The sequence below is a fragment of the Cyprinus carpio genome, chromosome B5 (genome assembly GCF_018340385.1).
Source record: "Cyprinus carpio isolate SPL01 chromosome B5, ASM1834038v1, whole genome shotgun sequence".
Taxonomy (NCBI): domain Eukaryota; kingdom Metazoa; phylum Chordata; class Actinopteri; order Cypriniformes; family Cyprinidae; genus Cyprinus; species Cyprinus carpio.
In genome coordinates this window covers 17,898,006-17,912,344 of record NC_056601.1, presented here as the reverse complement: position 1 = coordinate 17,912,344, position 14,339 = coordinate 17,898,006, and the positions used below count along the sequence as shown (strand labels likewise).

The 14,339-nt window shown below is 35.3% G+C and overlaps 1 protein-coding gene across 4 annotated transcripts in view; it reads left to right on the top strand.

Moving 5' to 3' along the window:
- mctp1a (multiple C2 domains, transmembrane 1a) overlaps positions 1–14,339 on the top strand; it is a 165,898-nt gene that overhangs the window by 23,636 nt on the left and 127,923 nt on the right. The window lies entirely within an intron of this gene.

Here is a 14,339-nt window from a genome sequence, read left to right as displayed (position 1 = left end):
TATTGCCCCATGATTGGGTCAGCGGAATTTATTTCCATAACCTTGTCACCAAACAGCACCATACAGGGGCAGTCCCGTTTTGGGATGAAGTGCTCGAGAACATACTGGTCGTGATACTGTAGATTTGACAGGTTTGACCCTGCAGTCTTGTGATTACCAGAGCAGATCTCAACCACTATACTACACCCCACAGATTTAAAGACATTCTCACTGCACCTCTAGCATTTTTGTGAAGACAAAACATAAAATACAGCATTGACAAACACAGACTCTTCTCCACTATACAGTCTGAGTCTCATCTGGTGCTCATCCTTTCCTCTGTAATACCTGCTTTCAGACTGTAGTCTAACAAACCTCTGAAGTAACGTCCTACACATGGGTCTCAGATTACACTAAGAGTCTGCTTTACTCTGATAACCTGTAATTAGAGCTGCCCTGAGTAAAAGCTGTGAAGCTGGATTGTTATAAATATTCAACTGCTGCTGTAAGGAGTGTTAGAATGTACACGTTATTTAATTAAATAGTGTTTTAATCTCTCTTAGTTCAAGGCCCCATGAAATTCATATATGAAAGTTTTATGGGTTTTAGTGGATGTCTATTGGCTTTGGGGTCATCTTTATGCTAATGCAGGATGTCCCAAACTGGGTGCTGTGAACCAGTTCAGAGAACTGCCAGGGGTTTGTGGTCTGAAAACTAATAATTGATTAAATAAAAAAAGGTCAAATTAAAATAAATAATAAAAACAAAATCAAATTTAAATAAAGCCAATCAAAATAAAATGCTTATAAAAATACATATTTTATATACAGTATATCTCTTAATAATACACACACACACACACACACACACACACACACACACACACACACACACACACACACACAATGCGACCCTTAACTGATATCAAAGAACCATAAATATGCAAATTATTTTCTATTTGTTAATATTAGAAATTTCCATTTAAAATATCAGGGGGTTCTTCAGGTAAATATTTTACAAAAAAAGTCTGTGAATCCCTGTGCTGGTGTATAACATTCACTTTTAACAAATAATACCCACAGTCAAAGTGGCCTCTTTCTTTTCTGGGAAAATGAGCCAGAACATTGATAAATCATTTGGCACTGCAGATTTTTTGTCTAATAAAATAATAATATATAATGTCACAATTACTAATTAGTATTTGTCAGCATTGTGTCCTTTCTTTCACAGCCGTGAATTGTTTAAATTAGGTGTAATATCAAATAAATATTTCTTATATTTTAATAAGACCAGGTTTAAGGTTTTGTGAGAGCCAAGCAGTATAAATGTTGTATAAATTATATAATGTTGCTTTAGCACCCCCTCAGGAAACTTGCTCCAGATCTCTCTGTCATGTACAGCTCAAGCCTGTCAGAACAGGAGAGTTAAGTTGGACCATTTACTTAGCTGTTAAATATTCATGATGCTGTATCACATTCTGGGAGCATGTGTAACTTGACTGTGTCGGGTACCCTTTGTTTAATGCAGTTCTAGTTTCATCATGGGGAGTTTTTGGACTGGAGCAGAAAGGAGGCTCTGTGTGAATAGATTTGGCTCCACCTTCTGGCACACACATTGAACTGCATATTATCTTTCTCAGCAGATGGGCAGTCTTTTGGAGTGACTTCACTGTCCAGTGTTATTTCAGAGACGTTCACATGACTGTCACAGTCAGAATAAATCCCAGCCATAATGTCTAGCATGATGTTGTCTAATTTTGTTCATACATGTGAGTGTTTTTATTTAAATTATTGATTGGATGTCTGAAAAAATGTATTCGTGGGCTTATTGATTAAACATGTCACAAGATATGAGTCAGGGCTTTTCCGCATATAAAATTTAAAGAGATAGTCCTTCTCTGTTAATAACATTTTTGTAATTTATTCACCATCTTGTCTTTCCAAACCTATTTGACATTCCTTCTTCTGTGGAATACACTAGGAGATTTTATTTCCATATAATGAAAATGAATGGGCAAACGATGAAAGCATGATATGGTATGCATTAAAAGCAGTCCATGTGACTCACGCACTATATTCCAAGTGAAGAAATCCAAGATGATCTCAGATACACTCAATATGTATGTTTTGTGCACTTTTCTTGTCTGCAGGATGTTCATCTGTGTTCTTTAGCACACGATCTCATTTCCTCTGCTTCCAAATTCTCCATCTGGACTTCTTCCACAGTCTTCCAAGAGCATGTTTTCTCATTTAGAGCTGCAAATGGGCTCATACTGTAAAGGCCAGCTGGCTGTGCATACAAACACCACCTTAACCAAGGACGTACAGTACATGTGTGTGTGTTAATGCAAAGTGCTGACAGCATGCAGAGCAAACTATTATTGACACAACCTTATGTTGAACAGTTGGAAATTAATGCTCACTAAAGATCAAAGTCTGTGGAAAAATGCAAATCATTGGTTGGTTCACGCATTTGTCATTAATTGATCATTAATTATTATAAGACTTTACAGTGAGTGCCTCACGTGTTTTGTTAAAAAAATGAAATATAGCTCAATTTTGGCTGGTGTTGTGTTCTCAAAGACTGATAATGATTATTAATGGTCTTTTCAACTGACAAAAGGCAAAGTACAAAGAATATGGAAAGCCTTTGGTTTCTGTGTTTTCAAAAAAGACAAATGATTTGTCTTATTTCTTATTTTGAGCAGAGAGAGCTGTGATTTATAACCAGAATCTATTTTAATTTTCCACTGAAGACTCAGATAGTCTGCACTGTTGTTGATGGGTTCTTTATTTTACCTTTATTTAAATAGGACAATGTAGAGTTTGGACAGGAAGTGAAGTATGAGAGTGATGGGGGTGGAATTGAAAAGGACCAAAAGCCAGGATTCAAACTTTGGTCGCTCTAAGCAGGTGGTAAAAGAGAAAGCCACATGAAGAATCAAAGCTCATCACAAGTAGCTTCGCCTCAAGCAGAAGTATATACTAATATATAGAAGGTGCACAGAGTCATTCATGCAAACACAAAACACCGTCATGGTGAACTATGCTTAAAGTAATAGTTCCCCCCAAAATTAAATTTGATGTTTATCTGCTTACCCCCAGGGCATCCAAGATGTAGTTGACTTTGTTTCTTCAGTAGAACACAAACAAAGATTTTTAACTCAAACTGTTGCAGTCTATCAGTCTTATAATGTAAGTGGATAGGAATCACGGCTTTGAGAGTAAAAAAAACATACACAAACAAAACCAAATTAAACCCTGTGGCTCGTGACTATACATTGATGTGTAAAGACACAAAACGATTGGTCTGTGCAAGAAACTGAACAGTATTTATATCGTTTTTTACCTCTGATTTTCAACGCAATGTCCGAACTGTCCTGAGCGCGTTCTCAACAGCAGGCGTCTTCTTCTTCTTCTTCTTGCTTTACGGCAGATCGCAGACTTAAAAGTGCATTACCGCTACCTATCTCTCAAGTGGACCATTGACACTCTATCTACAATCTCAATTAGAACTGTTGAGAATGCGCTCAGGACACGCTCAGGACAGTTTAGACATTGCAGTGAAAATCAGTGGTAAAAAACGATATAAATACTGTTCAGGTTCATAAATTACATGGAATATCTGGTTAGATTTTACAGTTAAAATTGCACTTATTTTTTAAAGCGTTCTTCTTTTTGTTTTCTCTTTTTCTCTTTCGCTTTTCGAAACACACTACCGCTTAAAAGTTTGTGGTCTCATTTTTTTTTAAGAAGTCTCTTTTATTTCCACTTAAATTAAGTTTTCTATTTTAATATATTTTATTATGTAATTTTAATACACAATATTTTTTAATAATATGTATTTTATGGGATTAATATGTAATTTTATTTCTGTGATAACAAATCTGAATTTCCAGCAGTCATTACTTCTGTCTTCAGTGTCACATGATCCTTCAGAAATCATTCTGATATGCTGATTTGCTGCTCAAGAAACATTTCTTCTTATTATTAATGTGGAAAACACTTGTGCTGCTTAAAATCTGGGTGGAATTCTTGGTGGGATTAATTTGGCGAGGTTCTTTAATAAATAGAAAATTCAAAAGAACATTTATTTATTTGGAATATAACTCTTCTGTAACATTATACATGTCTTTACTATCACTTTTTATAAGTGTAATGCATCCTTGCACAATAGTTTAATTTCTTAAAAAAATCTTACTGACCCCAAACTTTTGAATGGCAGTGCATGAACACACAGTAATACAAAAATCGAAATATTTCTGCAGTTTTAAAGTGTGAGTGGAACTTGTTTCCATGATGACTGACATTGTGTCTTTCTGAAATACCAAACCATAATTTTGGACATTTTAATCATTTTAATTATGTGAAAAACAAATGAACCATTGTTTATCACATTCATGTTCCATATGATACAGTCGAAGTGTATATTGGGAAATGCAAGAGAGAGCAGCATTGCAAGGAAAAGTGCTTCTGTACGATCTTCGTCAGCAGTATTTAGGTGTGATGTAATGCTTTCAACAATACAGCAAGGGGCACAATGGTTTTAATGTTCTTTTGTCCACAAAATTGAGGTTCAATTAGGGAAAAGCGATATCATCTGTCCTTCCTTTTAGTACGCAGTGTCTTATCATCTCAGACACATGCTCTGGTTGTTGCGCTGTCATGCTGAACGTCTAAATTGAAAACAACATGCCAGCCATTCTGATAGTTTGTAATTTGGATGCAATAAGGAACAGATTGTTAAGAGCGTTAGCCACACCTTACAGCTGTTTTATTAATAGCAACTAATTACTAAAGTTTAATCTCATTTTAATTGCTTGGAATGCCATTTAAAACAGAAGGAAATACAAGTTTGGTGGTTATGTTCGAAATGATGCCCTATTAAGAGCAGCTGTCTGTATTTATGAAGAATCTCCAATTGTCCGTCTCCTTAAGGCTAATGGAAGTATTTATTTTTTACCTACTTTAGGAGTAGGGCACTCAAAAATTAGAGACAAAAAGAGGCTAACTATGACTTAAAATCTTCATCCTTGCTCTTAAACTTCATTCATAAACCTTCAAATCTGTTGTTAGTTTGTAGTTATGCATTATTATTAACATTATTATTTTACCATTACTATACTATTATTATTATTAACAAAACATAGTAATATTAGGAATGATGATGTTTACTTGGATTTTAACTTAATGTATGGACTTTTTTCTTGTTAATATAAATGTTTTTATACTACTGCTACTACAAAAAATGTCATTTTTGGAACATTTTAGGTTTCAAGTGACATCAGTGCATAAACAAGATAAGAGTAATTCTGCTTCAGAGAATATACTTCTGTAACAGTACAGTAATGCAATTTAAACATTGGGAGCAATGAAGGGATGGGATGCTATAGACGAGTGATTTAATGTCAGACAATGACTCTAGTTTTTAGATTCTAGCAGGCTTAACATATAATCTATTCTCATTTTGCATCAGCATGGTAATTTAACTTGCACATGCTCAAAATGTATACTCAGTGGTCAGATATGCAGATTGTCACTTACTTTAGTAGAAAAGCCTGTTTTCACTTCATTAAATAATTGTGTGTGAGTGTGTGGGTATGTCTTCTAGAAACAGGACAGGAGAGAGGTATTGGTTTAGTCACCACTGACGACTCTCTTCAGGCTCTGACATAAATGTATGCATGAGTCAGAAGGAAATGTTAGACATTAAAACAATGTGGAGATTTGAGGAATCACATTAGGCCAGGCTGCTCATGTGGGTGAAGTGGGTTCAAGGCCCGCTTGTGTTCTGGAACCTTTCCACCATAATTTTCCTTTCTTTTCTATAATATCACTGTCCATTAACTGTTGAAAAGGTCAAAAATATACCTCAAATACAAACTGAATAATGACAGTAGGGGTTGACTGATTATCTGGCCGATTATCGGTGCCGATATTAAACATTTTATGGTTATAGCCATTGTTCAAAACCGCTTTGAAGATAAAATAATATAAAAGCATTTAAAAAAGCCCTAGTTATTTTTAATTTTGACATTAATTTTCATTTTTACCCCAGACATATCGGTTCAAAATATTGGTTATCAGTCAACTTGATCTGTAATCATCTGTATCGGCCCTGAAAAACACATACCGGTTGAATAGCCGACAGCCTTGAATAAGAATAAGGGGCAACATTTTAACAGACACCTGTCATCCACCCTACATTTCCTGTGTCTGTCACTGCTGTCTTTGATTGCCAACACATCTGCATTTGTGTGTGTGTGTGTGTTCTTGTTAAGCATGATTGAAGAAATCAGGCCTGCACACTCATTTCCTGACTCAGCACACCACTGCCATCTGTCTTGTTCTTCTCTCCCTTATTCTTCTCTTGTACATTTCCCCTGACTTACTTAAATAAGGATAACGCTGTTTCCACATCTTTCAAGTCAGAATGAGAGGGATGTAGCAGAGCATGAAATTAAACCTCGAATAATTTCTGGTCATTCTAACATGACATCATATTTTTCATGCTACTTTAACACATACATCAATTAAAGAGAAGTGTAAAAACTTCAGTTTATCTGCTTTGTTTTTACAAATAGCAGTTTAAGTGAAAACAGTCATCAGTTACTCATGTCTTTTGAAATCAGTACGACTTTCTTTTGTTTTGTGCCACCTGAAAGGAGTTATTTAAAAGAATGTCCAAGCTGCTCCATTCAATAGTGAAAGTAAATGGTGACCATGGCTGTCAAGAAAGATTTTCAAGGCAGGATTTTCAGTAAATAATGACTTAACTTTTAGTCTATTCCTCACACAAATCTGTCATATGGTTTTATAGGACTGTACATATAAAACAAAGTCATATGAACTATTTTTATGGTGCTTTTGTTGATTGACAGCCCGCTCCACATCAACTCTTATGGAAAAGAACATTTCAAATGTTCTAAAGCCACTAATTGTTGGGTCCACTAGATGGCAACAGTTGGGGCTTTGCGTTTAACAACTTCTTCAAGAAAAAGAGAACAATAAATATTAACTTTGGCTGTGTCCAAAATCGCATGCTGTCTGAGTAGATAATTCTTGTGAATTTACTGTGCAATCATTAAAAAAAAAATTCTTTAGAGCGTGAATGTGTGTAGTATCAATTTAATCCAATTTGTAATTTTGTCTTTCACGTGACCTACCAGGGTCAGTTGCATTATTTCACTGTCATTTGCAAACCCTCTCCTGTGGCCTCAGAGATGCTACTTTTTTCAAATACTGTTTTTCACCTACCATATAGTTGGGAAGTATGCCATTTTGGATGCAGCCATTCACTTTGACTGTCCTCTGCGTGTCAGGTGAGATATCATAAAGCAGCTGTAGTGTATTTGCATTAAATGCATTTTTTTTTACTGCCTCTTGGTTAATGAAGTACACTTTGAAAGACTAGAACGTTAATAATGTTTACAACAGGTGGAAAAACAAAACATACCACTTTTAGTCTTCCAGGGGCAAAGGAAAATTATATGGATTTGGTGAGTAAATGAAGATTGGGAAACCTGTTTGAAAACAATGCTTGTTTTGGAATTCCATTTAGTGCCTCTAGTGGAAGTAAAACTATACACTTCACCATTAATGTGGTATGTGCACATTATATGTTCTTATTAATGATGCATATATTGTCACATGCTGTGTTTATGATGGGTGTGTGTGGATATATATGTTTTGGGAAAAGCACTAATTTTATCTGGGGAGACATTAGTGCTTTTCCCACGCCATAAATGTAATTACAGTAATTTCTCAATTTCCTGGTCTCAAATCTCAGTCCCTTTAGTGTGTTTTGAGATGTAACTCAATGAACACACTCAGCAATCAAATACAACCTATCTCTGGTATAAAACTGAGAAAACCGAGAAATAAATGTACAAATGTCAGAATACTGTGATAGTATTCCGAATGCTGTACATCTTTGTAAATGCAACGAATATATTTTTAATTATTCCTGTCTTTTAATATAAATATCAAATAACTTTCTTTGTGGGTACAATAGTTGCCTGTGTGCTGTGGAAAGATAGGCCTATTTTTCTGTTTTAGTCCATATAATGGATCCCACTGACCTGTATGAACATAAAAAACACTGAGACATTTTTTCAAATGATCTTCTTTTGTGTTTCACAGTAGAAAGAAGGACATAAAGGTTTGGAACGACATGAGTAAACAATGACAGAATTTACAGTTTTGGGTGAACTATTACTTGAATGTTCCTTGTTCATTTAAAAAAATAAGACTGGGCAGCTGGGTGGTACGTAAAAGCTGGAGGAGAATGTTTTGAGACACGATTTTAAAAAGATGAACTACAGTTAACTTTACATACCATTTGAAAGTGCTGCCCATGGTGTGAGATGCTAAAACAAAATATGACATGATGCAGCAGCCATCTTATTCTGCTGCATGTGTGCGTACACACACACACACACACACACAAAAAAAAAAACATCAGGAGGAATGCAGTATGTTGTACAGCCTCTAAGTCAACATGATTAAATAGTAATTGAAATACAGGAAAATGTGACTTAAAGGGATAGTTCACCCAAAAATCTAAATTCTGTAAACATTCATGTCATTTCCAACTTTAAGACTTTTGTGTGTGTGTGTGTGTGTGTGTGTGTGTGTGTTTTAACCTTAAGAAATTGATGCATTCTTCAGAATATCATCTTTTCTGTTTATCGGTTAAAAAAAGGCATACAGGTTTGAGTCAAGAGGGTTAGTAAATTATGACAGTATTTTAATTTTGGGGTGAACTTTCCCTATAAAATTTTAACAATGCCAAAACTCTTGTCTACAACAGATCAAGAAAAAGTCTCGAGCACATATTATATCCAAAAGAGAATCTCTTTTTGTGGAGAAATTTGGCTTAAACTCTTCTTGAAAAACTGATCCTGACAATCTGATTTACGTCTGTTTAGCCAGACATTGTCTTAGATATAGAGCAGAGCTGTTCTGAACAAAATACTAGAATCTGTAGGAGCTGAAGGAGAGACTCTATAAATACTGGCCTATTATGTGGTCGTGACTGCTGAGAGAGGGAGGGATGCTATGATTAGGCTTGTTAAGGCTGTGTTTCAGTCGGCGGCACAATCATCTCCTCTGTATGACTAATGGAAGTGTGAAGAAACTTCCTGTATGAAGCTGATCGTACATTAATAAGAGAGTGAAACGCTTGGAGGCACTAACCAACTTTACCAAGAGTACAGTGAGACTGTGAGAGTGATTTTAAAGTAATAAAGAAAAGTTGGAGTGCATTTTCATTGTTGGTTGACTGTGGCGTAGTGGTTAAATATCTGGGCTAGTGACTGAAATGTTGGTGATTTGAGCCCTGTTAAGGATTGCGGGATCATTTTTACTGTAAGTCACTTTATAATTTATCCTAAAAAAGCTGACTGGATTTTGAAAGCAGTAAACATGGCAAACTTGTGTACTAGCCATGTGCTCTCATTTCTAGCCAAAAACACAACAAAGCAGATGGCGTTTGCCTTGTTTGCACTCACACTCAGTCTTGCATTCTCCTTTGTGGACAGCACAAGTAAGGAGCCCAGATAGACACAAACAGCATGTGTCTCATAGGCAATGGCGTAGGATTGGTTTTAGGACATTTTTACATCATTCAAACTATGCAGATAGACCACTTTTTCACTTAAACTGACAATTTGCCTGTTGCATCATCAGTTTTACTTGTTTAGAATGAGTCAGAGTTTTACTGTGTGAAACAACATAACAGACTCCTGTAATTGTTGATAATGAAACCTTTTATTATATAACGAGTGCAACTTGCACAATAAAACTGGCATCATATAAAACGATTATTGTTGGCTCTGTGTCAAAGTGCTTATTTTCTTCTATTTTAAGGATAAAAGCATCTGGTGAATGCATAAATGTAAATGAAAAGCTTGTATTTTGAATAAACAAATAATAAAAAGTAAGTAGTTTACAGTATTGGGAAGAATAATGTCTGACATTTTGCACATTTATAAAAAATGTCCAAGCAGTTTCTTTATTATTGCCTAATCATTTTTTTTGCCAAAAAATAACAAAAAAACAAAACAACACAAAATAGAAAGCTTAAAAAATGGCAATGTACAAATAAAAAAAAACTATATACAAGATCCATATAACTACAATAATAAAAACAAAGAAAAAACTAAATAATACACTTAAATAAGGGGAAAAATATCCAAACAATTTTGATTACATTTCAGGTTTTAATACAGTTCTTATTATAATCGGTATAAAATGAAATGTGCTTTTATAAAAGTAAATATACATGCAGTCCCTACTGAACAAAAATATACTACATGGTTTTTAATATACAGTAAAATATTTTTTAAAAATTACAATAGTTTTTTAAAATACCTTATCTTGAGGCTGTAATATTACCATGTACTATTCAAAAGTTTGGGGTCGGTAAGATTTTATTTGGCATGTTTTCTTATTAAGTTTGCATGTTTTCTTTAAAAGTAATATTGTGTAATATTATAATTTAAACTAACTGTTTACTATTTTAATATATTTTAAAATATATTTTAGCTTTACCATCAGCTTTGCCATCAGAGGAATAAATTAAGCTAAGCAAAATTTTCACAGGATCTTTTAGAAATCATTCTAATACATGGATTTGGTGCTCAAGAAAAATGAACCATGTTGAAAAAAGTTTTTGCTGCTTAATATTTTTTTTGTATGTGTGTGTGAAACAGTGATAATTTTTTTAGGATCCTTTGATGAATAGAAAGTTCTAAAGAACAACATTTATTTGAAATAGAAATATTTTATAACATTGTAAATGTCTTTACTGCCACTATTAATCAAATTAATGCATCCTTGCTGAATACAAGTATTAATTTCTTAAAACAAACAAACAAACAAAAAAAAAAACACTTTGAATGGTAATGTATTATTTCTTGTGCTTCTTGCTGGCTCAGGTGATATATTTTCTGTACTGCTGTCATATTGAGAATAATTCAACAAAAACACCTTGAGTATTATAAACAAGGTTTGTGATTCCGCACCAGAATGAAGTCAAGACTTAACTCATTCACAAGAACATATTGCGACCCTGCTATTAATAGTGATTCCAGTCAGGGGTGCATATACCACACCTGATACTTGTTTTTGGTTTTGTTTGTGTCAAACCTATAAAATTTAAATTATGATGTTATACATCTGTGTGACACACATGAGTGTTGATGTGTCCAATATATAATATGAGTCAGCAGGAACATTTCTTGTTTGGTGTTGATGAAGGGCTACTTGAACTTTGATGGAACTACAAGGGTACGTGAGATAGAAAAGATTGTGAAGCAGTGCTATGCAGAATCTGTGCCGAGTCTAATGCAATTGTAAATTATTGTTCGTGCTGATATTTACAGCGGGAGATGAGAGCGCTGCACAGCGATCCTCTCAGGATATTGTTTGCAGAAGTGGAGGTTACACAGATGACAGATGATACTTGTTATTTCTTATGCCACCTTCATTAGTTTAACCTAGAGAGAGAGAGTACAAGTGCAGTCATTTGAATGCTCACTCACAGCCCACTAAACAGACACACCACTGCAGGCTTCATGCTGGCAGTCTGTATGATATCTGACGCTTCCCTGCTCACTGAGTCAGACACGCTCTTGCTCCTCACCGTAACCCATTTAAGCCGGGGGCAACTAAAGTTGTCAATGGCTGTCTTTCCAATCTGTAACTATACATGTTTTTAAAAACAATTGTTGTACAATTAGACAAGTTTAAGAAGAGCTTTTAACACCTTTCTGGATACATAGTGTGATGTCTAAATCATGTAATGCAATTTCTGGATGTTTATTTAGTTTATTTTAAATGCATCTGACAACTTTAATAACCGGTGGGGAAACCAATCTATTATATCTTTATTATTATTTTTGCATTGCATACATCTTTGGTAGAATTTCTGTATGACCGTTAGCCTAATGCTGTGATGCTAGACTTTGAGCAAAGCTGCTTTTTGCATTCTTTTAATGCACCTTACATGTCATAACATGACATATCAATCCTCTGTTGGTCACATGTCTTTGTGATGTAAATTCACAGGTGAAGGTTCAGCCAACTTTAACGTTGTTAACAGTGAAATTCACATGAGTATGTGTTTCTGTTTTCCCGCATTTATGTGTGTATGAATGGAACTCAAAAGAATGAAAAGTGTTTCAAGGAATGTGCTTGTAATATTGTAGAGGACTGTGAAGATCACTGGTGAAGTATTCACAGTAAAAGCCTTGCATTATGTAAGATTTTATGTTGACTTTTAAGATATGTTGATTTTAGGTTTTGCAACAGAGAAATTGAAATACTCTCTCCCACTGCGTACCTCTCTGCCTATATTAATAAACTGATAAAAGAAGAGCCATTTTTAGCATTTGGTCTGACTTTTACATTAAAGGGATAGTTCACCCAAAAATGTAAATTTGATATTTATCAGGGCATCCAAGATGTAGGTGACTTTGTTTCTTCAGTAGAACACAAACAGAGATTTTGAACTTAAACCGTTGCAGTCTGTCAGTCATATAATGTAAGTGGATGGGAATCACGGCTTTGAGAGTAAAAAAATAAACATAAACAAAACAAAATTAAACACTGCAGCTCATGACGATACATTGAAGTGTAAATACACAAAACCATCGGTCTGTGCATGAAACTGAACAGTATTTATCACTTTTTACCTCTGATTTTCAGTGTCCGAACTGTCTGTCCCTAGCGTGTTCTTCTCAACAGCCGGCGCCTGAGGGGTCTTTGTCTTCTTTTTGCTTTACGGCGGATCCAGACTTATAAGTGCATAAGTGCCACCTATCTCTCAAATGGACCATTGACAATCTATCTACAATCTCATTTAGGAGTGACAATGGTCCACTTGAGAGATTTGTGGTGGTAAAGTCTGCGATCTGCCATAAACCACGAAGAAGAAGAAGACGCGTCAGGCACCTGCTGTTGAGAAGAACGCACTCAGGGCAGACAGTTTGGACACTGCGGTGAAAATCAGAGGTTAAAAAACAATATAAATACTGTTCAGTTTCTTGCACAGACCGATGGTTTTGTGTATTTACACATCAATGTATCATCACAAGCTGCAGTGTTTAATTTTGTTTTGTTTGTGTATGTTTTTGGACTCCCAAAGCCGTGATTCCCTTCCACTTACATTATAAGACTGATAGACTGCAACGATTTGAGTTCAAAATCTCCGTTTTGCATCTACTGAAGAAACAAAGTCACCTACATCTTGGATGCCCTGGGGGTAAGCAGATAAACATAAAATTTTCATTTTTGGGTGAACTATACCTTTAATGTCCTCGAGTTACAGCTGACCCCACATCAGCAGTTAAAGTACGGGAGACTCTGAGAACATAATGTGCTGTATCTGCCAGTTCTCTGTGTCTCATCTGCAGTGAATGAAACAGCCGTTATCTCTGAGCACACTGATATCATCAAGTAGCTGCAGGAGGTGGACCACAGGAAGTGCTACAGCATTCTGTCTTTTGTTGTAGGAAACTAAAGACTGGTATAAGTCACTGGTCCAAAAAAGTACAAATCTGTTGTTCATTAGGTGTGATAAGCAAAGTTTGATTTAAATCCTACCTGGCGCTTGTATAAACATGTTATCATGTTTTTTTTATATATATTTTTGAGGGGCTTTTATGCCTTTTTGTATTGGATAGGACAGTTGAGAGCAGACAGGAAAGTATTGGGTGGAGAGAGGGGTGAAATCAGCAAAGGACCTCAAGACGGGAATCAAACTTGGGTCAACGTGACACAGTTGTGCTCTATGTCAACACACTAACCACTAGGCTATCGGCACCGACATGGATTCATGTTTTAAGACAACATCTGTATTGCAAACTGTATTGCTGCTATTATTGTTTTTAGCATAGACATACCAAGTCACTGGCATAGAAAAAAACAAAACTGCAACAGGAAACACATATCAGATCTGAACAGTTGCGATCAACAGCGTGGACAGTCAGTCATTTAGATGGATTCCAATCAGATACACAAATAATTGGATTGGGCTGACAGTGTGAACAAGGCTAATGTGTTGTGTGCATGTCTGTTTTAATGGGTTTGGAAAGACTTATTTTTGCAGTAAAGTGTCTCATATGCTGGAACTACTTTGCATTACTTTTTCCATTTGTTTTTGTAATACAAAACTGTATAAATGCACTGGTTACGTTGATGAATTGTGCACTCCTACCTGCTGTGAAATTCCAGACTAGCACTTACTGTTTGTGTGGGTGTGCATATGAATGTCTAAGACATTTTTGCTCATAAAGGAGTAAGATGTTATGCTTGTATGTGCAGCAGTACACTGTTCACATAATGTATACACCATTA